Source organism: Manis javanica, chromosome 11 (assembly GCF_040802235.1).
Source record: "Manis javanica isolate MJ-LG chromosome 11, MJ_LKY, whole genome shotgun sequence".
Lineage (NCBI taxonomy): Eukaryota > Metazoa > Chordata > Mammalia > Pholidota > Manidae > Manis > Manis javanica.
This window is the reverse complement of record NC_133166.1, coordinates 43,459,863-43,477,470: the sequence shown is the minus strand read 5'-3', so window position 1 is coordinate 43,477,470 and position 17,608 is coordinate 43,459,863. Positions and strand designations below refer to the sequence as shown.

Here is a 17,608-nt window from a genome sequence, read left to right as displayed (position 1 = left end):
AATTTTCAAGAATATAATTTTAAGGAATGCCAGATTTGTAGTTTGCCTGCTATGCTGATGTTCAGGGCAGAAGACCTAAATCTGGAATATTCTTTCATTTTTTTAGTAAAACCAGAAGTAAAAATATCTAGTGCCAGTGAAACCTAGACAAGGCAGTATATGCTTAGTTTTTGACAAAGGCAGTCAATGACTCCTTTTTATCTGCAGTAATCTTCATAATTGCACATTCCCTGATGCAAAAACAGTGGCTGGCACCTAAAATGCAATCAGGATATTGAATGTGTTCTTGTGGAGTAGTTAGAACATAAAGAAGAATGGAATTCAGTTAGTGTAGTGTCATGCAAACAAAAAGAGAGGATTTTAGTGACTATAGAAGCACAATAATTTATGTCTGTATTTTCAGAAAAAGTTCTTTTAAATCAATTCACTTAGGAATTGTCCTAATTATTGTTTTAGTCTTCTATGTTTGTACAATATGCATATGATAAAATTATTCTGAAGTTTGGAAGACATAAAATTACTGACCTAAATGTAACATTTCAAATGTGTTTTAAAATTCTTTAAAATCCTTTGCCTGGAGCCTACCCCTCCTTACTTTACACAGACATTCATGCCCTTTAATTTTAATTTCAAATTTCCTAGTTTTATTAATTTTGCTATTAGGTCATAGAATTACTCTTCAAAATATCTGGCGGTAAATTATGATGAAACTTTAGAGTGAGGAGTGAGAAAAATGATTCCCATCTTTGGAATTAAAATTCACATGTACTGTTGTGAATTTCACGCTACAAAATAGATCATCAACAGAGAAATTGGTAATCAAAAAAGTAAATGTCCTAAATCACTTTTATTTGACTTATGTAGAAAAACATTGTCCTTAAAACACATTTTCTGACTAGCAAATAGTGTATGAGTTGCTGCAGCCAACTTACACATAACACATACATGTGGAGGAATCGTAAAAAAAAACTGTTGGATAATGTTGAAAAATAGCAAGACAGATATATGTATACAATATAGAAACATTTCTATGAAGACTTTAAAACAAGCAAAATTAATTGGTTCTATTTTAATGGGTCCATATGCATGACAATTCTATTTTAAGTAGGCAAGGAATGATAAAAAGTTTAAAAAGCAAATGCAGCGTAAGGGCTACTTCCTGAATGGGGGATGCTGGCGGACGAGGTGGAATTGGAGAACATATTGGCAAAATAATAGCTCTTAAGTAAAATAAGTTCCGGTTGAGGATGGTGGCGTAAGGATACCGGGCTCACTCCGCTGTGGCACGAACACGCCAGTTACGTGTGGAAAACTTCCTCTGAAAGAAACCCACACACGGGCCAGCGACGACGCCTCTGCGATGGCGGAGGAGAGGCCTCCCGCAGCGAGGCAGGTAGGAGAGGCTGGGACACACTCCCGTCGGCGGGGTGCACAGCCCTGAGGGGCGAGAGGGCAAACCCCACATCAGGCACCCCAACCGTTATGACCGCACCTGAGAAACAAGCCCCGAAACACCTCGCTTGGGGAACCACTGGGCTCACGTCCAGGAAACCCACGGAACCAGCCACCGGAGGAGGCCCCTCGGAGGGCGCGCGCCGGCTCACTGGCCCCGGGGCGCAGCGCGGCGGCGGCGAGGCGGGCGGTCTGTGTGCGGGAGAGGTTCCTGCCGTCCGGGAGATGGCCTGAGGGGCAGGCCTCTGCTCCGACGCTCCTTGGGGTCGGCTGGGGGCTCTTCCGGGACAGAAGCTGGCAGGTGCCGCCCTTGCGCTGTCTTTACGCTGCCGCGCGCGGACCGCCCGCAGCTGCCGGCTGAGGAGCTTCACGGTGCCGGTGCCCTGGTGTGGGGGGGCTGCCTACGGAACCCTTCCATCACCCGGCCCTGGGGGCCAGCAGGGCTTGGGCTCGTGGCCCCACAGGACTGTGGGCATCTGCATGCTTTAAAAGCTGCCGCCGAGGGTCCCGCTTCCAATCAGTCTGAGCTGAGGTGCTGACTGAGTTCGCGCCCTCTGGGACACTGACAGGTCTTGGCACACCCTCAGCTACTGGGAGGCAAAAAAAAAAAATTGACTTGGACAATCACAAAGCTTCTAGAGACAAGAGCTAGGACAGGATTGAATGATAAAAGCTCATCTCCCACCGGAGGCTACTCCTTCAAGAGTGAATACAATGGCTTGCTTTATATATATACTTAACTTATATATGTTTTTAAACATATATATTTAACTTACGTATTTTTAAAAACACATATTTAATATGTATTTTTAAATATACATATTTAACTTAAATATACATAAAACATATTTAGTATATTTAATGTATAACTATATAAGTAACTATTTTTAAGTTATATCACATATCTAAGTAATGTATCTGTAATTTATATATAGTTAAATATACTACTTTATATAATTCAGATATTTTATGGTTAAATGTAACAAGCATATACCTATCATTAAAATATGATTTTAAAAGTATCTATGCATCTATACACATTATAATAATTAAAAGACACTTTAATGATATATACTTTTGCTCAGGAAATTTCCAATCCTGGGCTCTAAAAATGTAAATTTAATTTAGCCTTTTCTTTATCAATATTACAAAAATTTCCATGTCATAAGACTAAAGAGAAGTTCAATTCCTAAATACTGATTTTCGTCTGTGACCAAAGACCAAGTGGATAATCAAAATAAAGTACCTTATTTCAGAAAACACTTGCCTCACGTTTATACTCATGTAACATGTTTTACTCCCCAACATATTATTTTCAAATTTTTTTCTAAATACCAAGTTATAGTTTTATGATTAACAATTAATGAACAGTAAGCCCTCTCTCTGACAACAGTTTGACCTCAAGTGCTCTGAATTTCAGTCACTACATCTTTAAAAAGAGAAGTTTAGAGTAATAAAGCTCATCCATCTCTAAAGTTTTGTGATCCCAGCTGAAAAGCACCAAGTTTGATATTTAGTCTTTCTTCAATCTTACATGAAGTTCTAAGAAACATTTATCAAAGTTTGGGTCTTCCTTTACAAATGAACCAAAAGGTAAGAAAAACACGTCCATCACTGCTGACTTCAGACCCTGTTCTCCAATCACATTCATATCTATGCAAATATATTTAAATCAATTAGCTGGATAATTAAAATAGTCAGAGAACAACTAGAACAAAGGTCAGGCTCACAATTTGTGTCTGTGTTTGCTCTCTTCACCTTATTAGTCTGGTATTTTCAACAGATTCTCTTATAAGCCTATTAGTTATTCCTGTACAAAGCATTACATTTCAAGCATACTTTGCCTTTTGGATATGTGACACTGTTAACTGACAGCAAGATATTGTAGTGATCTCTAACAATGATAATTTCATAATGTAGAATTGAATACCGTATTTTATGAGGAGGAGTCGGGTAAATGTGTGTGTGTGTGTGTGTGTGTGTGTGTGTGTGTGTGTGTGTGTGTGTGTGTTCATGTTTATGTCAAAGAAGCAGGTGGGGAATAGACACAATTTTATTTCACATGACATTAGCAATTTATGTATGAAATTAAAGGATGCAAATGATGGAAAATATAATGGACAGTCTTATAAAGCTGAAAAGAGATAGCTATTTTCCTGTGTTCTCCTAAGTTTCAAATCTAATAGCAAACAAGGAAATAGGGCTTATTGAGAGCCTACTTAGAATTTTCACTTGTATGACCATATTTAATCTTTATAACAATTCTAAAAACCAGTTGATCTAATTACCAGGAAAAATAGATTAGGACACCGCAGCTTACGTAGCTTTCTCAGGGTCACAACTGGTTCAAAGAAGATTCTTGAATTCAGATCTAAGTCAAAGCACCTGTTTATCCACTGATTCTGAGAATAACCAGTGATACTAATTTTCTGACCAAAGTCCTTTCCATGTTTTTGTTCAGTACCTATGTGGCAGATGGATATTTAAAAGTTCAGTGCAAAATCATAAGTAGTACAAGTTTCATTGAACTGTTTAAATCATTGCAGTTGTATTTATTTTATCCTTAATGTGCATGCATTGCATTTCCATAGTTGTTATTAATAGTCTATAAATCTTTGTTAATATTACTTTTTTGTGCTGGGAGCTTGTCTATAATAAGAAAACATTCTTGAAGGCATAGAACTAACTAACCCTCATCACCCTATCAGACAAGGATAATTTAATCCAGCTTTATATTTATTTTTATTGAAGTACATACAGTAAAATGCACAAATCTCAGTGTATATCTCTATGCATTTTGACACCCCAGCCCTCCCTCCCCATAAGCAACCATTAGTCTGTTCTATGTGTTTATTAATCTTTTTTGTTCATTTGTTTTGTTTTTTTGATTCCACATGTAAGTGAAATCATGTCATTTGCCTTTTTCTTTCTGACTTCAGTTAGCATAATATCCTCTAGGTCTATTCAGGTTGTCACAGATAGCAGGATTTCATTCTTTTTTATAGCTGGGTAATACTCCATTATGTTTATGTATCATATCTTTTTAATCCATTCATCTACCAATGGACATTTAGCTTGCCCCCATATCTTGACTATTGTAAATAATGATGCAATATACATAGGAGTTCTGAATATACATATATCTTTCTGAATTAGTGATTCTGTTTTCTTCAGGTAAATTCACAAAAGTGGATTTGCTAGGTCATATGGTATTTCTATTTTTAATTTTTTGAGGAACCTCCATACCTCTTTCCATAGTGGTGACACCAGTTTACAATCCTACCAACAGTGTAGGAGGATTCCCTTTTCTCCATATCCTCACAAACACTTGTTATTTCTTGTCTTGTTGGTATTAGTCACTTTGACTGGTGTGAGGTGATAATTTCACTGTGGTTTTGATTTTCAGTTATCTGATGATTAGTAATATAGACCATCTTTTCATGTGTCTATTGGCCATCTGTATGTCTTCTTTGGAAAAATGTCTATTTAGGTCCTCTGCTCATTTTTTAATTGGGTTTATTTGTTTTGTGTTTTTTTGGCATTAAATTATATGAGTTTGTTTTTTATATATATTTTACATATTAAGCCTCTAATTTGATACATAATTTGCAAATATATCCTTCCATTCTGTAGGTTGTCTTTTTGTTTTGTTGATGGTTTCCTTTGTGGTACAGAAGCCTTTTTAGTTCAATGTAGACCCATTTTTAAATTTTTGCTTCTGTTTCGCTTGCCTGAGGAAATATATCCAGAAAAAAGTTACTAATGCCAGTGTTCAAGAGTTTACTATCTATGCTTTCTTCTAAGAGTTTTGTGTTTCAGGTCTTATTTTTTAGTTTATTTTTGTGTATAGCATAAGACAGTGATTCAGTTTTATTCTTTTGTAAGTAACTGTCCAGTTTTCACAACAACATTTACTGAAGAGAGTCTTTTACCCATTGTATATTCTTGCCCTGTTTGTCATATATTAAACCACATAGGTGTGGATTTATTTCTGGACTCTCTATTCTGTTCCATTGACCTGTGTGTCTGTTCTTCTGCCAGTACTGGACAGTTTGATGTTAATATAATTTTGTAGTATAGTTTGGAGTCAGGGAGCATAATACCCCAGCTCTGTTCTTCTTTCTTAAGATTGCTTTGTATAGTCAGGGTCCTTTGTAGTCCCATACAAATTTTAGGATTATTTGCTCTAGTTCTGTGAAAAATGCCATTGGTATTTTGATAGAGATTACATTGAATCTGTAGATTGTTTTAGGTAGGATGGCCATTTTAACAATATTAATCTATGCTCTCAGTGAGCATGGACTACCTTTCCATCTATTTGTATCTTCTTCAGTTTCTTTCATCAATATCTTGTAGTTTGCAGAGTATAGGTCTTTCATGTCTTAGGTTAGATTTATTCTTAGATATTTTATTCTTTTTTATACTATTGTAAATGGGATTTATTTTTAAATTTCACTTTCTATTAGTTCATTACTGTATGTAGAAGCACCACAGATTTCTGTTTGTTGATTTTGTATACTGTGACTTTACTAAATTCATTTATTCTAATAGTTGTTTGGTGGATTTGTTATGGTTTGGAGTGAATCCAGCTTTGTTATACCCTGGCAGTGACACCGAAGCTAGTAGTAAAAGGAAGATCTAATTGTTTTTATACAGGCATTCTGACTCCCTGTCCCTCTTAGCAGACTATAAGCCCCTTGAGGACACAGACTGTATCTTTTTATTTCTTTGGCCCTGGTCTTAGAGTATTGCATGGCATGTATTAGATATTCAATACTTATATAATTCAATTACTACTCCTTGAGATTTTCTGTGCATTAACTTAATTGAGGGGCGGTGATTCTACTGTATATAATGATATGCTTTGGAAGTTGTCAATAATATATAGAAACAAAAGAAAATATTAGGTGATAATTTAATTCCTCCAAGTTTATATTTTCTCAATGTTCTGTGTAGCATTTTTCAACTGCCACTTCCCTGCTCTATTGAGTAATTTTATGCAACAACTTGAATAGACCATGGTACCCAATGTACCCAATTTTTTGTAAAACACCAGTTAAGATGCTGTGAAGATACATGTTTTTTTTTAAAGAAATGACTAACACTTAAATCATTAGCCTTTGAGTAAAGTAGATTGCTCTCTATAATGAAGACCTCATACTAACAGTTGAAGGCCTTTATAGAAAAGAAAGAAAGAAAGAAAGAAAAGCCAAAAAGAATGAAGTCCCTAAGGAAGAAGAAATTCTGCCTTCATAGTGCTTTGAGATTTGAGCTGTAATACCAGCATGTCCCTATGTCTCTAGCCTGCCAGTCTGGCCTGCAGATTTCAGACTTGCCAGCCCCCATAATTGTGTAGGCCAATTCCTTAATACCCATATATGCATATATATGTACATAAGTATATTAGATAAAATACACAGTATATTCTCATATATACATACACACATCCTATTGGTTCTGTTTTTTCCTATGGAGAATCCTGACTTAAACACCTGCTTTGGAGGCAGTGTTTTATCAATCTTACACTCAGTTCTTTCTTTACTCTTCATTTACAACAGGAGCAGTAACTCTTTCTTTGTAGTTCTCTCCCTTTCTTCTTTCTTATGTCTGGCACCCTGAAAAGAAACATCTATCTGTTATTCTCTAAAGTGTAATAGGTATTATGGGGACACAGCAGCTTCTGTAAAGCAGCGTATTAGAAGTAAGACAGGGCTAGGATTTGAAGACAGTTCCATCTCTCACTAGCTGCATAGTCCTGAGTAAATTAAGCTGGTTTAGTTATTTTTGGGTCAAGTTTTTTTTATTACCATTAAAGGTGATGCATGTGGGGTAAGATCTTTAACACCAGGTTAAAAAGAAATGATCGATATTATTATGAGCTACTTCATTGGGTCAGGAAAATAAAATGTCAGTAAAAGATACCCTTATATTATAATACTACTGCTATAGTTATAGTCCCTAAAATCAATTGCTACTGACATTGCTGGACGATTTTACATTGATATTTTTCAAATACACTTATTCAAGATAAAATAAGTTTGATGCCTCAGTTTCAAGATTTTTTTCTGAAGCAGATAATATGATGAAAGAGTAAAACATGACAAATAAGATTCTAGTATGTCGGGATTGTTTTGATCCAGCTTACTCCATTAGCACAGATAATTGTTTCCAAATTGTTATACATCCTTGGATATTGACTGAGCACGTTCTGCACTGTGATAAATTGTTTTAAATATCCTAAAGCCTCGTATTTTAGCAGATATCTCAGCAAGTCAGCAGCATTTTCTGTGGTACAGTCGGAATAGTTTTCAGCTAACCCCCTCTTTCTTCTTTAACATTATCACCATGGGCCACATCTCCATAGGCTCTTCAGGGAAAAGTGGCTCATAAAAAGCAAGTTTACATCTGCTTTTGGTTCATCTGTGTCCACATGTAGTTTCACTCCTTCACCTGCCGTGATCGATAATCCTGCAGAAAAATGCACTGGTGTTTCATCACCATGTGGATGTCTCAGCTCCACTGCTGTAGTCATCCCTGTCTTATATCATGTCTCAAATATGATCAAAGAAAACAGAAGCAAAAAGTTTTGTCACAGATGCTGAAGGGTTCCATCATCAGGACTGACTGCTACAATATATGCATTAGTCCCAATAAATATAACCTGTTTGTTGAAATGTGAATTATGGTCCTTAACTTTAATTTTAAAGCTGAGACTTGTGGGAAGATTGCTTCTCTCAGCCTTAGTGGAAGCCAAGATACCACAATCACTATTGGCTACCTATCCAAAAGATAATTGATCCACAAGTGTTGCTTATAAAGTCCACTTGTTATTTGAAAAAAAGAATATTTCAATCTAAAGTGTTAACATGAAACATATTAATTTAAGTAGAGAATTCACAGATAACTTCTCTTTAACAAATTCCTCTTATTAAAATATAATTTCTTGCTAATTGAATACAGGTCTTTTTTAAAAAAAATAAAATAGCAGCAGCAGCGGAATACAGGCGCAGCGGAATACAGGCTGCTAAAGAGTTTGTCCCAGGGCATTTATTATTCATTTTTATGGAGAGGACGGGGTGTACAGTGAGATGAAAGGGGGTCTTAGGAGATTCTGAAACAGATGTTCCTTCCTGGTAAAAATGAAGAGCCATAAAAAGAGGAATCCATTTAATTTCTGCCCATCCCCACCCCTCCCCTTTCTTCCTTTTTGGGATGCAGTTTTGTGAAATTGTAATGGCTGGAGATGTGACCGAAATGTTCAGGACATGAAGAGATGTATTGTCAATCTTCTTTCCACATTGTGGAAAGATGTGATATCTCTGGGTTATTCATATTATTGCTAAGTAACTACCCTGAGATCAAGACTTTCTAATACATATTTCTTGTTAGAGGATACAGTGTCTGTTTTTTTAGACCTGTTTTAGTTGGAGATTGTGTTTCTTGCAGCCTAAAGCTTTTTAGTGATAAGTACGGGGTCTAGTTCCCTCCTCACACCTTGAGAGGGATGGGGCATTGGTTGACGGGCGGTGTTAAGGAAGGAGCCTAGGGAGACAGAGCTGGGTCAGGAAGCAAAAACCTGAAGTCCAAAGGGGAAAAAAAAATGAGTTTGTCATTTTTATAACATAGAAATCTTACAGTTTTGAGCAAAAGGAATACAATGTTTCACATGAAATCCATGGGGTGCATTTGAGTCTTGATACGTAAGAGACAAACCAAACTCAGAGTTACTCCAGAAAGAGGAGAAAGTGCCAGAGCAAGAGTCAAGCTAAGAATCTAAATAAATGCACGGAAAAGACTAGGGTGCCCAAGGCTGTTAGTTACTGGATTCCTTATTAGCACCAAAAAAGTTAGTGAATCTACTTTGAAAGCACAATTTCATAGAGATGTGTGGATTCTTGTTTCCAAAATCCCAGTACCCTTCCAATTCCTCTTTCTGTACACATCTTCTAGGGCAAGGGAGAGGCAGGCAGTGGAAAGCTCCAATTTTTTGATTTCCTGTGATCATTTTTTAAGATCATCAAAAATACCAGTCTTCTTGCCCAGCAAGTGAGATGCCAAGAATCTGCATAGGGCTTTGACTTTAAGTCAAAAAGCCTTTCCTGAAAGTCTTCTATGAACTCATCTGTGGATCTGTTACCATCTTTCAAGGAAAGATGATGCCATATTATATGGGGATTTTTATAAAACCCACACAAACAGAAAGCAAAAGATGCTGTATCCTGTAAGCTAGTTTATTCCTTTAAAAGTGATCTTGCACATTAAAATTCAGTAGTTATTTCTCTAACAGTGTGAAATAGACATCCATTGATTTCTTTCATTGTAGTAATTGAAAAGATTTGGTTGACCATTCTAAAGTAGAGTATAGAAATCTTCACTTTGAAATGAAGTTTTGTTTATCTCCACATCATTTGTCAAGACTTCTCAGAATATATGAATGTAAGCATCAACCGCTGCATCAATTAGGGTAATTAGTTCAATTAGTGGAAAGCAATGCTAGCTAATATTAGCAGAAAATGTATTCAGAAGTGTCAGGCAGCTCTCAGAATCCTTGGAAGAGACGGAGAACCAAGGCAGAGTTACTTGCGGCAAAGGACCAGTATTGCCCTGGCACAGACACTACTGTTGTAGCCACTGCAGATGAACACTGGAGCTTACTCCATCCACGCTGGACACTGCCACTGCCTTCAGAATGGTCACCCCTGAGGCTTCTGCAACCTGGGGTAGCTGAGGTCCTGATGCCAGCCTCAGCAGAAGGGATTTGGAATAGTCCTCAGTTCTTTACGTCAATAGCATTTTACTCAAATTTTGGGGTGAATGTGTGTGATCAGAGGATTCTGGGTTATGTCAGTTAGCCTGATTGTTGGACAGGTTGGGAGACTGAATATCTAACATTTTACATTTTGATAGAGGACTTTGTTTCATTAGGAGGAAATTTCCTAAATGCAGCAAGGGGAGTGGCTCTTAACTGCCAAAACAATGACAAATATCCACATAGCAGCCATTTTTTTCTTTTCACTGTTGATTGTTTGCTGTAGTTATAATTTTCTTTTGTGAAAAACATAACATAGGTATACTATAACTGATTCACTGTCAGTGAGTATACCTTCAGAGGGTGATTTTCCAGTAGATGGTAGAATCTTGATTCCACCACATGAAACACCCAAAAACTCATGCTATTTCCATGATTGTCTGTGGCCAAGGACACACACTTAAGAGTCTGGGTTGTAATGATGAATAGTCTAGACAGAATATACAACAAATGAGCAATGCATCTGTGTCCTGATTTTGTGGATCTCCCTCTGATACTAGATGAGCTAAGTGGATACTGTAACTATATCCCTGTTCCCTAGGAGATTTTACAATGCCCTTCCAGCAGAACTCAAGCCAGAGCTTCACACAGAATGGAATTGAAATCAAGTGAATAGCCTATTATTGTGGGGTAAACTGTGCCTTTCCAGACCCCAAACTAAAGCAGACATGACATCCATTAAAGGTTATCCCTTCAGTAAGATAAGGAAATCTTTGAGACTAATTAAGGTCAAGCAAGTTGGAGAGAAGGTTATGTGACAGACCATATTTGAGAGCCCATCTGTAAGAGCAGAGATTTCCTAAACCAGCTGAGTAATAAATTTTCTCAAAAGTTATGTAAATGAGATTCTGAGTTATGGCATAGCACACTTCTCTCTTTCCTGATATAAGAAAAATACCCTCTGTGTTCTTGTTCCTTTTTATTTTATATTAACTTTGTTATTATAAGTTGGGCTAAATAAGTTGCAGTGCCAAGTGTAAAGTGAAAATGTGAGGCTTCTTGTTTCCAAATTGAGAAAAAAATGTGCTGTTAATGTTATATAAACATTTTCCTTTCTTCAATACATGCTCTCTATTTATCGTGATGGTTTTAATTACAGTTGAACCTAGAACAAACATGTCTGAAGTTCATGGATCCAATTCTATGTAGACTTTTTCAATAAATATATTGAAAAACTAGGAAGAGAGTTGAAACTATTTGGAAAAAAAAAGCTCACAAACCATGTAGCTTAGAAATTCTGAAAAAACTCGAGAAAAATGTATGTCATTGAATGCTTAAAATACATGTAAATATTAGTCTATTTCATCATTTCTTACCACATAAGCAACAGTAGACTATTAATAGTTAAGTTTTTGGGGAGTCAAAAATTATATTCAGACTTTCAACAGCATAGGGATCAGCACCTCTACCCTCACATTATTCAAGGGCCAATTGTATTATTAATAGTAATCTAAGTAAATAAAAACCAAAACTTTAAATTATTAACATGAATTTTATATTGGACAATATTAGTCTCAAATACTTTATATTTTTTTGCAGTTTTAAAACTTTATAATTTTAAATGCCTTAATGTTAAAAGAATTTTAAATGCTGATTTAAATAAGAATATTTAACTTGTATGCAGAATCACTGGAATTACACACTTGCATTTTGTAACTCTACATGCATATGTATTTTGTTCTTAGAAGAGTGGAAATATTCTTATCAAAACAGTGGAAACACCTCTTGACACATGCACACCCTTCTCTCTATGTATCTCATGAGTCTCTCCATTTAGCTTACTAGTAAGTAAAGAACAAAAAGGAAAATGAACTATGAGTTGCTCATTCCCTTTTCTGTCATCTTTTCTATGTCATTTGGCTGATACAGGAAAAAAGGATGAGGAAGAAAGGATATGGTAGGGTTACTTGGTCATTCTTGTCACTTTGAGTGCCACTGCTTTCTTTCTGTATTTGGAGCAAGGTTTCCCTGCCCTTGACTTAAGTAGTAATGATAACATAGTTACATTGTACTGACTTTTAGTATCACTAAACCCCTGGGTTTTCCATAATTCTGTCCAAGTAGAACAGCATGAATAATACACATAAAAGAGAGCAACAGGGAAGTGGGGGCAGGGGTCACATATGCTGTTTATATCTCCTCTGTCCTTATAAATGGTTCTATTGTTCCACCAGACTTTAGGAAGAAAAATAGGTTCAGAGATAATTGTATTAATAATTTCAAGATGGCCCGTGAAACGGGCCCTGATTTCTTTGTAAGAGACTCTCAAGGAAGCACCTTTTGTGTTTATGTTGTTGAACTAAAATATTAGTCATTTCTCTCCTGTCTCTTTTTTACTCTCTTCCTCCCCCTCCCCATCCTTTTCCTCCTTCTTTCTTTCTTTACCTGGTGCAGCACCACGCTGGCCTAACTTCTTGGATGGAGAAAGTGGGAGAAGGAAGAACTGGAAGATAATTAAAACATACACTTTTGAGTACTCTAAAATCACACTCTTCCCTCATATCAACTCCAGTTTTCTTCAAAGCTTGTATGACATATATAATTAAAATTATTTCTTATTTTGTACTATCGCTTCAGTATCCCTTACTAAGAAACCCTCAGAGGACTCAATCAGCCAGCGTCCTATTTATGCTCTGATATGTTGCAAATTTGTAAAAGACAAGTTATATTCACTCTGGTTTTGTGGCCTCCCTTCCCTCTACCAGGCCAAGATTAGATGTGTGCCATATGCATATAGTTTACATGGACGGATATTGTCCATCTGTAAATCTCTAGGCCAAGATTTCACTTATCTCACAGACACTTACTGCATAATTTCCATTACTATAAATTAAAAGTTCTTCTGAAACATACAAATATTCAGACTATAAGATAACCTTAAACTTATAGATTTTTAAAGCATATGAACTTTGGCCTTTCGAAAAGACATAGATGTACCATGCCTCATATGATGTATGCTTTGCAAGGTTCCATATAAATAAAAATTGATAATCAGGTTTTAAGTGAATTCAAGGATTGTGATACTTAAATCCTCTAGTGAATTCATTTGTAAAGGGATAATCATTCTCTAATATATTTTCTTTTGGCGTTTATAATTTAATTTTTAGATCTTTTGTCTATATATTTTTTCAATAAACCTTATAATTAATGCCATTTTTCATCTTTTATTATACTTCAAGTGTCTGTGAAAAGCTATGAAAATACAGTTTGTTGAAAGTCTTCACAGGTACCAGACGCAACATTTTGAACAGGTTATTTATTAAATTTATTAAATACAATCCATGTGGTGGGTATTATCTTCATGTTAGATACCAAAAAATCTAAGGCATAGATGGCTTAAGAGACTTGCCTAAAGTCACACAAATTTTAATGCCAAGTCTAGAGTCACTTGCTGAACTGCATCAATTTATTACTGTATCTATAAAATAGGTCTGATTCATTTTGCATCTGCTTATGTATACTCAATGAATTATTCCAATAGAGGACTGAGAACCATTCATAAGCATTTTCAATATCACACAGTGTGATTATAATACCACTAAATAAGAAAGAAAAAGTTCATTGTAAAGGAAAATGCTTCTATGACAAACATTTATTTTTTCCTGGTTGATATCACATATTTCTTTAAATGTGCAAATAAATTCTAGACATATATTTCAGAGAGTCATTGTGTATTTTTAAAACTGTATATGCATTGAGAAGTGGATATTTGTAACCACATAGAAGACTTCAAGTTGACTACAGAGCTTAGTGCTGCCTGATTAAAAGCAGGTCCAGATGCTAACCTTTGCTCATGAATGTTTCTCAGACAGCATCATTCATGTTTCTGCTATCATTTCCTAGGCAAATGTAAGCTTCTTTGTAAATCTATTTATTTTTTCCTTTCCAATCTAGTCAAAGATGCATATTTTTTCATCAGCCCTACAATTAAAACATTTACATCCTCAGCCCTACAAATTAGAATTTCAAAGTTCACTTTTGAAACTGCACATATCACATTTATTTATATCGAGAAATCCTTTTCAAAGAATACAGAGGTAAGTTTTTTATTTTATTAATGAGTTTTAATTTTTTAGGTTGAAACTGATGTTTTACTAAGATTTATTTTTATATTCCCATTTATAAATACTTGGGGACTATACTGTATACTATGCTTGTTAATATTGCTTTTAAGTTGATTGGTTCCTAGATATGAGGAACAAACACCTTTCACATCAAAACACTTTAAGACTTATGAGTTGTGATGGTGATAGCCAGATGAATAGTCTTGTAGAGGCATTGTGTCATATAGTGTGTGTATGTGTATTTATGTGTGTATGTTTGTGTAGAAGTCAATGTCTATTTTCCATGTCTATTTTCTGTGATTAAAAATTGTCTCCCAGTAAATGTATAACTGAAAAATATCCAACCAGATCTTTACACAGCCCTTATATAGTAGTATACTTTATTTGTAATTTTCCTAGTTTTGAGTATGAACTGTCACAGACTATAACTACAGCATTAATTTATTAACAGGTTTTACTTTCAGATAAAAATGAACATTACTACATTGACAATGTCATCTAAATTTTAGAAGTATTCAAATGTGAGGGAAAATAATTATCTTTAGATCAAAGAAATCCAATATGTGTTTATATCCCCATTATACAGTGAGTCTTTTTTCAGGCAGGAATTGATCATTTTAATTTCTTTTCATTATTTTCAGATAGTGAGAAAATAGACAAATCATTACTAATGGAAGATATATGCCCTATTTTTTTTTTGAAAAGAGTATATTTTTCATAGCTTTTAGTTTTGCTAAAAACTATGAATATGTTTGGTTCATGTGATTGTAAAGTGAAAATTATTGGATGAGTACCCGTAAAGAGCTGCTCCGTAGGGTCCCAATCATGCTGCTGCACATCTGTGGCCGAGCACAGCACTGAAAGGAAAGTTGTTCTAATGCCCCTCAAATAACTCCTGGAGCCTATACCTGCATTGTGGAACTGACAGGACCCGGGGCACAGGATAGTTCTAGCCACTTACTTGAGACATGTCTGTAGCAGTAAAAAGAGGATCCCGTGGAATGTCTTGGTGTGGATAAAGTGAAGGTTCCTATGGCCAGGATTCTCACCTGGCTCTGGTTGGCTAGCTCACTACACACGTCTACGCAATATGTCGTTAGTAACGCTATATAAAGAGTTCCACCCAGTGCTCTGGGCAACAGTGGTACCACTGCAAGGCTGCAGGAGAGCAGAGACGAGACTAGAGTGGTGGCAGCACCGAGGACAGAGACTGAGACAGCTGTGGGGGTAGAGAGGCCCAGAGGCAGAGAATAGCTTGCTGTGTGCAGACTCGCTCTGAGTGGACAGGATTCTAGTGATTGACCTGCCACTGTGGGAATAAAGTTGGGTATAACCCTTTCATCCCCAAAACGTTCCATTGTCATTTCTTTGCTCTCTTTGAATCCATAGTGAACTTGTCTGTGGCTAAAACCCATTGGCAAGACACTTGTTATCAGCTGTATTAATCAGCTTTTGGCTTAGAAACCAGCCAGTGTCTGTATAGTACAATGGCTTGTGCTGGAGCAACCGAATTCAGGTGACAGGAGCAGTTTTAGAATCCTACAGAGACCAGGGCTTTATCTAATTTCTGAATTCAGACTGATCCTTTGCCATGAATAAGCACTCATTCATGGATATATCTGGGGAAAGATGCATCTGGGGAGAGAAACAGTATTATGAGGGATATAAAGTTCTATTACTAAACGACCAGGTGATGAAGCTTTGAATTAGAAAAGTTAACTGGCTTAATTATCATTATTATATATTAAAGTGGTAGCTTTGAACCCAGGTTTGTCTAAGTTCTGGCCTTTTAAGCATCATGTTTTAATGTTTATAACAGTCGCTGTCCCCCTTCCTAAGGGAGATAGAGGAGACATCTTAAAGCTGAGTGTTAACTTCTACTGTCTTTATCACCCAGTGGTATTTTGGAAGCCGTCTTCCAATCCTTTACCTTGTATTGCCACAAGGGGGCATCCATAGAACTCTGAGGAAGGATCCAATAAAATTAACACTCCATGGGAGGAAGTAAATACTTGAGTTTCCCTCCAGGCCAGTGGTTCTCAAAGTATATCCCTCAAATCAGTAACATAAGCATCACCTGGGAATGTGTTTAAAATGCAAATTCTTGGGCTGTTCACCATATTTACTGTATCAAATCTCAGGGGTGGAGCATAGTTACCTATATTAACAAGCCTCTCAGGTGATCCGATAAATGGCAAAGTTTTAGAACCAATGTTTCATTGGTTTATAGTAAATATGTATTTTTTATTCATGAATATTAGATGATTTTTCTTTAATTTCCCCCCACTTTGAGAACCATTGCCCTAGAATAGATCTCTTTCAAACTGACCTACTTGTGAATCACAAGATCAACTTAGTAAACCTATGAAATAATACAGAAGGTAATAAAACAGTACATTGTACTTAAAAAGAGAAAAATGTCTATTGTGAAAGTCTGCCTTTAGCTGGGTCATGATATAAAATATGTACCTTACTATGGGCTATTGTCAGAAAGCCACCAAAATGCTTGAAAATTAAGATATATTCTCTTGACAACATACAGTACCACCACGGTATTGTCTGAGCTGAGAAGGATAAGGCGAGCATAAAAGGAATGCTCATCTCAGGAAGACAGAGTACATAGAAGGAATTCTGTCATGGAAACCAGTACTGTAGTAAGGAGGTACACTGATTAGGAAAAAAAATCTACATGTAAGCAAACAAAGTCCCTGGGCATTCTGTAACCTAGAGAGAAATTCCCTGTGTAGTCTAATAGGAGATCACTAATACACTTTGACCTTAAGGGAAATATCATTCCCAAACTATTATAATTTGGGATTGCTTGATACACCTCTGGTGAAAAATCTGCCCACCTAAATATCTTCTTTTGGAAAGGTGTATCCTACATCAGGGGTTCAGGTATTCCCATTATTAAGAAAGAATATTTCCTATTACAAGTACCAACAGGTGGAATCCTGGGTAATCCAGAGTTTAGTTTGTAGAAATCTTCTACCAGGAGATAATTGTATCTGGAGACTAGAAACATAATAGTCTCTGGACAGGAGAAGCTCATTCAGGTCTTACTTCCCAGTGATCAGAAATTTTGCTCTTAAGGATGATTTTCCTCTTCCTCAACTATGGTCACTAACTGTTAGGCATTAAGCTCCCGGAGCTAAATACTACAAGACAGACTACGTGACAAGTTGATGCATGCTTTAGGATAACACTAACAGAATCAGAAGAAGGTTTTTATACAGACATACATTTCAATAGAAATCACAGGAAAACAAGTTAGAACCATAGA

At 36.2% G+C, this 17,608-nt stretch overlaps 1 long non-coding RNA gene across 1 annotated transcript in view; it reads left to right on the top strand.

Moving 5' to 3' along the window:
- Positions 1-878: 878 nt before the first annotated feature.
- LOC140844256 (uncharacterized) overlaps positions 879-17,608 on the top strand; it is a 115,827-nt gene continuing 99,097 nt past the window's right edge. The window contains exon 1 of the long non-coding RNA XR_012122406.1: positions 879-1,393. This is a non-coding gene — a long non-coding RNA (uncharacterized lncRNA). The remainder of the gene's footprint in view (positions 1,394-17,608) is intronic.